The sequence below is a fragment of the Pinus tabuliformis genome, chromosome Q (genome assembly GCF_031772625.1).
Source record: "Pinus tabuliformis cultivar Carrire ecotype Pingquan chromosome Q, CPIR1, whole genome shotgun sequence".
Taxonomy (NCBI): Eukaryota; Viridiplantae; Streptophyta; class Pinopsida; order Pinales; family Pinaceae; genus Pinus; species Pinus tabuliformis.
This window is the reverse complement of record NC_142296.1, coordinates 1067623913-1067634321: the sequence shown is the minus strand read 5'-3', so window position 1 is coordinate 1067634321 and position 10409 is coordinate 1067623913.

Below are 10409 nucleotides of genomic sequence, written 5' to 3'. Positions count from 1 at the left end.
GCATCAGTCTTATGATTCATGATGCAAAAAGACAGGGGACACTCAAAGGTATTGAAGTAGCTGTTAATTTTTGGGTCACTCATCTCCTCTTCGTGGATGACATTATTCTGTTCAGCAACGAAAGTCTCGAGGACTGTAGGACGCTCAAGAGGATCTTGGACCTATTCCTAAAGGCTACTGGTCTCTGCATAAATGAGAGAAAATCCACTCTCACATGCTCAAGTTTGTCCAGAGAGAAGGTGCGCAGAGTGGAGTTGGTCCTGCACTTTGAAGTCAAATCTTTGGAGGATACATTTAAATACCTGGGGTTCTTTTTAAAGCCTGATAAATACAGGATCATTGACTGGAAATGGATCCTTGCTAAAATCGAATCCAAACTGAAACATTGGAGCTTCAAGTGGCTTTCCAGGGCAGGTAGGCTAGTGCTAATTAAATCTGTTCTGATGGCAGTTCCAGTCTATTGGGCTAGTCTGACATGGGTTCCCAAAGGAATCTTATCCTCAATTGACAAGTTATGCAGCAGATTTCTGTGGGCGAGGTCCAAGTCAGAGAAAGTAACCCCTTGGATTGCATGGGATAAAGTGGCACGACCTAAAGAGTGGGGAGGCTGGGGTATAAAAAATCTTACATGCTTCTCCCAATCTCTAGCAGCAAAGCTCGCTTGGAGGCTCATTTCTTTTGAGAACCTACGGTCCTCTGTCACTAAAAGAAAATATATCGATCCTCTATCAACACTAGAATGGATCAGATTGCAACAAAAGACTTCCAAAAACTCCTCGGTGGTTTGGAAGGTTGTGGTTTCTTCCATCAAAGTTATTGAAAAGGGTTTGGCATGGAGTGTGGGGGATGGAACCCAGATCAGGCTGGGTAGAGACCCTTGGGTAGGATGTACCGAGATATTTTCTCTATCTCAGGGTCTGGTTTCGGCTTTAAATGATAGGGGTCTCTACACTTTAAATCAGGTGGCTGATCCCCTAGGTTCCACCATCTGGAGTCAAGGGTGGATACAGGGAAGAGATCTGCAATTGGATGAAGAATGGCTGGAGGAATGGGACATGTATAGAAGGGACCTACTCAACTCATCAGTTAGGCTCTCTGATTCCCTGGATGAACTCAGATGGGTGTTTGCTCAGAATGGGATTTACTCTCCAAAGATGGGGTATAAATGGTTGATGTCTCAAAATGGGTGGGAGAATCCGGCATGGTGGGTTAAACCGCTTTGGAAGTTAAAAGGGCCAGCAAAAACAAGACTGTTCTTCTGGTGTGTCCTGCTACAGAAAGTTCCCACTTGGGATTTTCTTCAAAGAAGAGGAAGGATTGGTCCTGGCTGGTGCCCCTCTGTAAAGATAGTAACGAAACAGTACAACACCTGTTCCTTTTATGCCCCTTTAACACTAGCCTATGGGTCGAAACACTAAGGTTTCTCAAAATTCGTTTTAGATGGGAAGGGCAGGGAGTCTTGGAAGCTTGGCAGAGGTGGTGGCAAGAAGCTACAAACGACAGAGAGAGATCCATCCCGCCTCTCATAACTTGGGGGACCTGGCTTGCCAGGAATCAGGTCATATTTAAGGATACTATCTTCTCGATTGGAAGACTAGCTGTATAAGGAGCTACTATTTACGATAATATCCCTATTCCGCAAGCTCCTCCTACAACCAGAGCTATTTGTCAAGAATCTATTAGACATTCAACTCTGTGGGCTTATTTTGACGGGGCCTCTGACATTAACAGGCGATGCGGGGCTGGTCTGATTATACATTTATCAAAGGAAAAGCTTGTTAAAGCATCTGTTGGTCTTGGTCAGGGATCTAATAACTTTGCTGAACTGAAATCCTTACACTACCTCCTATGTTGGATTATCCTTAGGAATGTGAGAGAAGTTCATATCTTTGGGGATTTAATGAACATTGTCAAATGGTTTAATGGGACTCAACATTGCAGAAATTTCATTTTGCATCCTCTACTTAAAGAAGTTTCTCGACTTAAATGTCGTTTCACGGAGATATCTCTTTGCCATATTTACAGGGAAAGGAACCATGATGTAGACCACCTATCTAAAGAGGGTGCTGAGCAAGATATGGGGTCATGGATAGTTATGGAGGAAGAAAATGCGGTGCTTCAACCACTCAAACAACCCATTTTTGTTTAAGATTTTGATTATCAGATAACTGCTCTTTTTATTGTACATATTATGCAACTGTTTCTTTTTGTTACTGCTACAAATTAAAAAAAAAACTTCAACAGGGTACCAGGGTTGTTTTCCTTTAAAAAGGAGGTCTTGGCTCTCTGTTTTAAAACAATGTTTTTTTGGTACGAGAATCCAAATAGTGTTTACTGTGGATTCTCAAAGGTTCTTGGTTGCCTCGTTGATTTCTCAGACTCACAGTTTCTGTTTCACTACACATCTCTGTTTCAGACTTTTATCCATTAAAGGATCCCGGGAGGTGTGTAAGGACAGGACTAGTATGTTTGCTTGGTTAGATGGATGGGACTATTGAGCAAATAGTTTGCAAGTATTTTCAAATAGTTGAGACTGCTTTTTCCCTAATAAAGGGCGAAAAAGGAGTCTATCAAAAATGCTCAACATATGCTATGTAACTTTCTATATATAATAGATGGTTCGATTTTTTTCCTCTGGAAAAAAAAGAGGTGCAATCATGAGTAGGATAAGAGTGATTAAATATTGAATTTGATGATAAAAAATATTAACCTAAAGACCTTAAATCCAATACAATATGTTTATGATTTAAAGATCTAATTTAATACAACAAATTTATCATAAATGTTGATCTGAAAATGAAGCTCTTAGATTAATTTTAAGGTATTATAGACTCATGTGCATGGATTTTCCTATATTACTTAGTGCAATGGATCGATAAGATTGCGAATAACATAGACAAGGAAGCAGTTAAAGAAACATAATAAACAAAAACACATAAACATAGCAATTTTAATATGGAGTTCACACAAAAACCCTAGGCTACGTCTCCTGGTCCAGCCTTCAATGGTGACCTCTCTATTATGTCTTCAAGAGCAGAGTTTTACAAAAGTGAGCTCCATTTGAGTCTCAACACACAGATACAAAACAACAGGAGTTTACTTGAATCCCTCAAGTCTCTCTAAGTACACAGACTCACTCTCTATCTCTGTTTTCTCTCTGTCTCAGCACTGCCTATCTCTGTCTATCAATTTGTGGCTTTAAAGCCAATCAGCAATGTCCATTCATTTCCCCTTCTCGAGCTCTCTGGATCCCGGCCTCTCTCCACTTGAATCCCCCTCTGAGCGTTAGAAATCATTGCTAAACGCCTTTAGGGATGGTGGCCACCTGTTCTGTAATGGAATGGACCATCAGTGCCTTTGAAATCCCAAAAATGGTCGTTCTCTGTTTACACAGAGAATACACAGAAAACCTGTAAAAATCTGCCCAAACGCAGTCTATCAGACTTCAAAAATCATTAATTCTACCTTATATTCTTTCGGATCCGTCTTTGGGCACCATCGCAAGTAATTGTTGATCAACGACTATTATTGATTTCGGGTGGCTAACACGCACAGAGATTACCTGCTCGAAAAGGGTGGTTTTCTCTCTCCGGCGCCTAGCCATGTGGTAGTCAGTGTATGGGCTTGGGCGGAGCCCGGCCAAAACCATTTACTGCCTATGCCCCCCACGAAATCCCACTCGTATTGTGGTTTCCCTTTTTATTTGAAAAATACATTAAAACACTGAAAATATCGCAAAATGGCTTTATGGCAGACTTGAAATGCTATATATTTTCATCTATAAGTTCCATCGGGTCCACTTCATCGCATTGGGTGCATTTCCTTTGCATTTTTTTTATTTCATAAAAATGCGAAATACAAAGGAAAATGTCGTTTTCTGGATCTCAAAATATATAAAATATCACTTATAACTCCATCGGGTCCGGCTATTGCAAGTCATATGTATATCAGCCCCGCTCTATTGTACTGCTCCGACATGATATTGCAATGCAACTTGTCGCAATCGCATATCGCATAAGCCCCGGGCCATTGGTAAGCGCTCCCGTGTGTTTCTCCGACACGATATCGCGAGTTAACCTTGGCCGTCGATCTGCGTGCTTGATTGAAAGTACTCGTTGACCGCACTAATCGATGTCACAATATTTATGTGGCAGCCTCCGATAGCCTCCAATAGCCTCTGCCGATTGCAATATGTCGATCGGATCTGGACCATTGATCGGCCAGATCCGACGACTCCTGTAAATCATTGTCCAAGCCTTCGATAGGCTCTATTTCCGATGTTTCCTTGTGTTTTTCACTCCCGATAGTGTAATCCGCCATTTTTAAAGGTTCTTCTTTTATGATAGTTTTGATCTTTAGAAGACTTAGAGGGTTTTCTAAATCCATTTTGGATCACGCCTTCCCACTGAAAAAGCTCTGGACCACCAAAAGTTGGTTTTTAAGCATCAATCAAGTGAGGATACAACTTCCTCACTTGTCGAATCTCTATCCATCTTGCACTGCTTGGTTTTGAACCTTTGAGTCCAATTCTCAGGTACTCAACATCTCCTCTAAGCGTAGTTCTCACCTTCCTGTCTAGAACTGTGTCTTCCTGCAACTCATTGAGATATTCAAGCAACAAATCATCAATAGAAGGCAACTAACCTTGCTCTTCGGGATCTTCAATCAATGAAGGTTCATATAGTCTCACGTTCTCTACATTAATGACTGAATAGATATGCATATAAGTTGGAAAATCAAGGCAAAAAGCGTTCTCACCAATTTTCTCAAGTATCTTGAAAGGCCCATACCTTATTGGCTTCAGCTTCTTACCTTCACCTTGCATTCTATCTTTGCTGATGTACAGCCAGACTTGATCACCAACTTGGAAGTTATGCTCAATTCGATGCTTATCATGCCTTGCCTTGTCCTTGGCCTGGCTTCTCTCCAGTTGTTCTTGCACTGCCTGGTGAATTTCTTGGATTTGTTCAATGAACTTGGTTGCTTTGTCCACATCACTGTGTCCATCAACTGCTATGTCTTTACTAAAGACAAAATCCAAGGGAGACCTTGGTATAAAAACAAGTCTCAAAAGGAGATCTCTGTGTAGAAGAGTGCTTGGCACGGTTGTAAGCATGTTGCACATAACACATATGTTCATCCCAAAGATTGGGATGCTTGCTGCAATAGCCCCTGAGCAACTAGATCACTGTCATTTTGACCACCTCTATTTAGCCATCTGTTTGTGGATGAAATGTTGTGCTCTTCTTCAATCTGGTGTCCATCAACTCCCATAGACTTGACCAAAACTTCCCAACAAATCGGGAATCTCGATCAAATACAATAGAAGTGGGTAACCCAAAATGAACCCATACATGCTGAAAGAACAACTTCGTTGTTTGTTCAGCTGTAATCTACTTGTTACAAGGTATTAAAATACACATTTTGCTGAACCTATCCACAATAACATATAAATAATCATGACCTTTTCTAGATTTTGGCAATCCCCCAAACAAAGTCCATGGAAAAAATTTCCCAAGGACAAGAATGAACTGGAAGTGGAGTGTACAAGCCTAATTTTCTATTGTTGGGCTTGCTTTTAGCACACATGGTACACCCTTTAATATATCTAGAAACAGTTTCATGCATTTTTGGCCAATAGCAGAACCTTTGCAGCTGTGCAACTGTTTTACTTACACCAAAATGACCTGATATAAGAGAAGTATGTGCTTCCTGAATTATGTTAACTCTTTCAATTTGAGGAATGCATAAATTTCCCAAATGATATAAGAGTTGGTCCTTACATGATAATCCAATTCTTCTACTTGTTTGCCCTGACTTAAAGTTGCATATACATCTTTAAAATCTACATCTTGAGCATATTGTTCAATGTAGCTTTTATGCAATACTGCGTTATGATTAAGTATAGTAGATGCATTTATGATTGGTCTTGATAACATATCTGCAACCTTATTGTGTATGCCTTTCTTATATCTTATGACAAGATGAAACTGTTGTAGAAAACCAATCAACCTATAGTGTCTTGATTGCTGCAATTTAGTTTGTGAGTGCAAATATTGAAGTGGTTGATGATCTGTATGTATAATTGTTTCTTTTCCCATTAGGTAATGTTTCCACTTTTTCACACTCTGTACTAATGCATACAATTCTTTATCATATGTGGGATAATTAACTACTGCAGAAGTAAATGTTTCAGAATGATAACATATGGGTTTACCATGTTGCATCAACACTGCTCCCATGGCATAGTCACTGGCATCTGTTTCAATCTCAAATGGTCTTTGAAGATCTGGAAATGCTAGTACTAGTGTTGTACTAATTTTTTTTTCAAGGTGTCGAAGTATTTCTTTTGTTTGCCTCCCCACTGAAACACCTTGTTCAATCTTGTTAAAGCATGTAAGGGAGTTGCAATCAAGGAAAAGCTAGCAATAAACTTTCTCCAATATTGTGCTGCTCCTATGAAACTCCAAACTTCTGTAGCAGATTTGGGTTTAGGCCAGTTCATAATAACTTCAACCTTAGAGGGATCTATCTTCAATTCACCACCCCCTACAATATGACCCAAATAATTTAAAGATGTTTTGCCAAATTCACATTTTGATAACTTCACATAAATATTTTCTTTTTTCAAAACATCTAGAGTATGCTTTACATGCTTCAAATGTTCTTCCCATGTTTTACTAAAAACAAGAATGTCATCTAATATACAATTAGAAAATCATCAATAAAAGGTCGGAGTACATCATTCATAACTCTCATGAAAGTGGCAGGAACATTAGTTAAGCCAAAAGGCATAACGAGCCATTCATACAACCCTTGCTTTGTTTTGAAAGCAGTCTTCCATGCATCTTGTTCTGCAACTCTGACATGATGATAGCCACTACGCAAGTCCAACTTGGAAAATTAAACAACTTCTTTCAGTTGATCTAATAGATCATCAATGCGAGGAAGAGGATAACGAATCTTAAACGTTATTTTATTCAATGCTTTGTAATCAATGCACATCCTCCATGAACCATCTTTCTTTCTCACCAACACGATTGGAGATCCGCGTGGTGATGTGCTTGGTCTTATGAAACCTTTATCGAGCAGCTCCTATACCTGCTTCTTGATCTCTGTATTCTCTAAAGAGGATAACCTGTACATTCCGATGTTAGGCAATGGAGCATCTTGCTGCAAATGAATATCATGTACTATTTCCCTTTTGGGTGGTACACCTTTAGGTTCTTGAAATAGGATATCATATTTTGAAACAAAATTTTCTAAATCAGCTTTATGTTTAGCATCACAACCTTCAAATACATTGGTTTTATCATGGTTCTTTTCCTTTACAACCATTGGTAAAAATTGCTTACATGAATTTACAATTCTTTTCATCTGCCCCCGAGTTTATGAGAGTGTAGTTATTTTTGAGCTGATGAGCTCTTACAATATATTATATTCCATCTTTTGTGAGTTGGTGCTTATTTTCAGTTCTATAGAAAATGGCTTTTCTATCATACAAGTAAGGACTTCCTAAAACAATACCACATATATCCGAGGGAACTATATCTAACTCGACCTCATCTACAAAAGTTGACCCAATAGCAAACCTAAGTTTACATTGTCTAGTCACTTGTAGCTTTGCTTTATCACATACCCAACCTAATGGATATGGCTTCTTGTGAGGTGTTGTTAGTAAGCCCAACTTCTTTACAATTGTTTCAGAATCAAGTTTACTTGTGAACCACTATCAAATAAAGTATCAATCTTTTGGTGCTTGGAAATAACTCTAATATGAAAAAGCTCATGTCTTTTCCTCTCATTATATTCATTATCAATGGATTGTGCAAAATTACTAGTATATGCTTCATAATTTTTACCTTTTATACCTGTAGCTGTGACTGTTGTTTCATCACCTGAGTCTGACCTCAAATATTTCTGAATAGCAGCAGCAGTCTTCTTTTTCTTACCATCGAACTTTTTGGGTTTCAGCTCCAGATGCAAAGACCAATAGTGTTCATTATCGTGTCCATCCTTCTTGCAGTGTGTGCATGAAGATTTTCCTTTTTGTGCAGCGTTTGCCTTCCTCTCTTTCCATCTGTGCTTCTTCTTTTCCTTGTTCTTGCTTGCAGTGGGTTTTGATGATCCCCCAATCTCTGGGTTCACATTCCTGCCTCTAGCCTCTAGATGTGTAGCTTGAACTGATACCTCATTTATGCTAGTAGGGTTAAACATGAGAATGGTGGGCCTTAAATAGCTATGCAGACCACCTATATACTTTAACAAAGTTTCAGGTGAGTCTAGAGAAATGCCTAGAATTAAAGCTCTTTTTCTAAATTCCTGCGTATAGCTTTGTACGCTTTGCCCCTTTAATTGGCAAAGAGTTTGCCAACTCATCATTGCTTGCTGCATATAAGCTAGTGGATAGAATTGTTTTTTAATGGAAGAAACAAATTCACTCCAGGTAGAGGGAATTTTACAATGCTTCTTCAAATTAGCTTGTGTCTTGCCTTCCCGCCACACTAGGGCAGTTCCTCCAAGGTGAAGGCTAGCTAGCTGAATTTTTCTCCTTTATGAGTCTGAACCCTGGAATACACATCAATCTGTCTAATCCAATTATCTAGCTTTTCTGCATTTAATTCTCCATCATAGATTAGCAAATCAAACTTTACATCTAATTTAATCAAAGATGTTTTCTTCTTTTTATTTTCAGGGCTAGAAGTAGGTGTTGATGGAGGAGGCTCTTCCCCTTTCCCTTTGCCTTCTGAATGGGAAATTAGAAGAGGTTCCTCTACTCCTTTGCCTTGTTCGGGTGTTGAGGTGCTTTCACCTCAATCCTTCTTAAATTCCCAATACATTTCTTCCACCATGGCTCTCATGGTCATGAAACTTTCCATGAACTAAGATTCTGATTCCAATGGGACTTCTCCGGCCATTCTCCTCTGAGCGTAGACTCTTCCAATCTCTGGATTAGTCTCAACAAGCTCTATTTCTCCTAGTTTGAGTTTTGACCTAGTTAGCATTCAACAATCCAGCACAAGCTTGTCTAACCTTAGAAAATCTAAAGCTCTGATACCACTTGATCTGAAAATGAAGATCTTAGATTAATTTTAAGGTATTACAGACTCATGTGCATGGATTTTCCTATATTACTTAGTGCAATGGATCGATAAGATTGTGAATAACATAGACAAGGAAGCAGTTAAAGAAACATAATAGACAAAAACACATAAACACAACAAGTTTAATATGGAGTTCACACAAAACTCCTGGGCTACATCTCTTGGTCCAGCCTTCAGTGGTGACCTCTCTATTATGTCTTCAAGAGCAGAGTTTTACAAAAGTGAGCTCAATTTGAGTCTCAACACATAGATACAAAACAACAAGAGTTTACTTAAATCCCTCAAGTCTCTCTGAGTACGCAGACACGCTCTCTGTCTCTGTTTTCTCTCTTTCTCAGCACTGCCTATCTCTATCTTTGTCAGTCTATGGCTTTAAAGCCAATCGGCTCTGTCTGTTCGTTTCCCCTTCTCAGGCTCTCTAGCTCCTGACCTCATTCCGCTCGAATCCCCCTCTGAGCATTAGAAAACATTGCTAAATGCCTTCAGGGATCGTGGCCACCTGTTTTGTAACAGAATGGACCATCGATGCCTTTGAAATCCCAAAAATGGTCGTTCTCTGTTTACACAGAGAATATACAGAAAACCTATAAAAATCCGCCCAAACGTAGTCTATCGAACTTCAAAAATCATTAATTCCGCCTTATATCCTTTTAGATCCGTCTTTGGGCGCCATCGCAAGTAATCATTGATCAACGGCTATTATTGATTTCGGGTGGCTAACACGCACGGAGATTACCCGCCCGAAAAGGGTGGTTTTCTCTCTCCAACACCTAGCCACATGGCAGTCAGTGTATGGGCTTGGGCGGAACCTGGCCAAAACCACTTACCACCTATGGCCTGCCCAAAATCCCGCTCGTTTCATGGTTTCCCTTTGTATTTGAAAAATACATTAAAACACTGAAAATATCGCAAAATGGCTTTATGGCGGACTTGAAATGCTATATATTTTCATCTATAAGTTCCATTGGGTCCGCTTCATCGCATCGGGTGCATTTCCTTTGCATTTCGTTTATTTAACAAAAATGCGAAATACAAAGGAAAATGTCATTTTCTGGATCTCAAAATATATAAAATATCATCTATAACTCCATCGGGTCCGGCTATCGCAAGTCATATGTATATCGGCCCCGCTCCGTTGTACTGCTCCAATGCGATATTGCAATGCGACATGTCGCAATCGCATATCGCATAAGCCCCGAGCCATTGGTAAGCGCTCCCATGTGTTTCTCCAATGCAATATCACGAGTTAACTCGGGCTGTCGATCTGTGCGCTTGATCGACGGTCCTCATTGACTGTGCTGATCG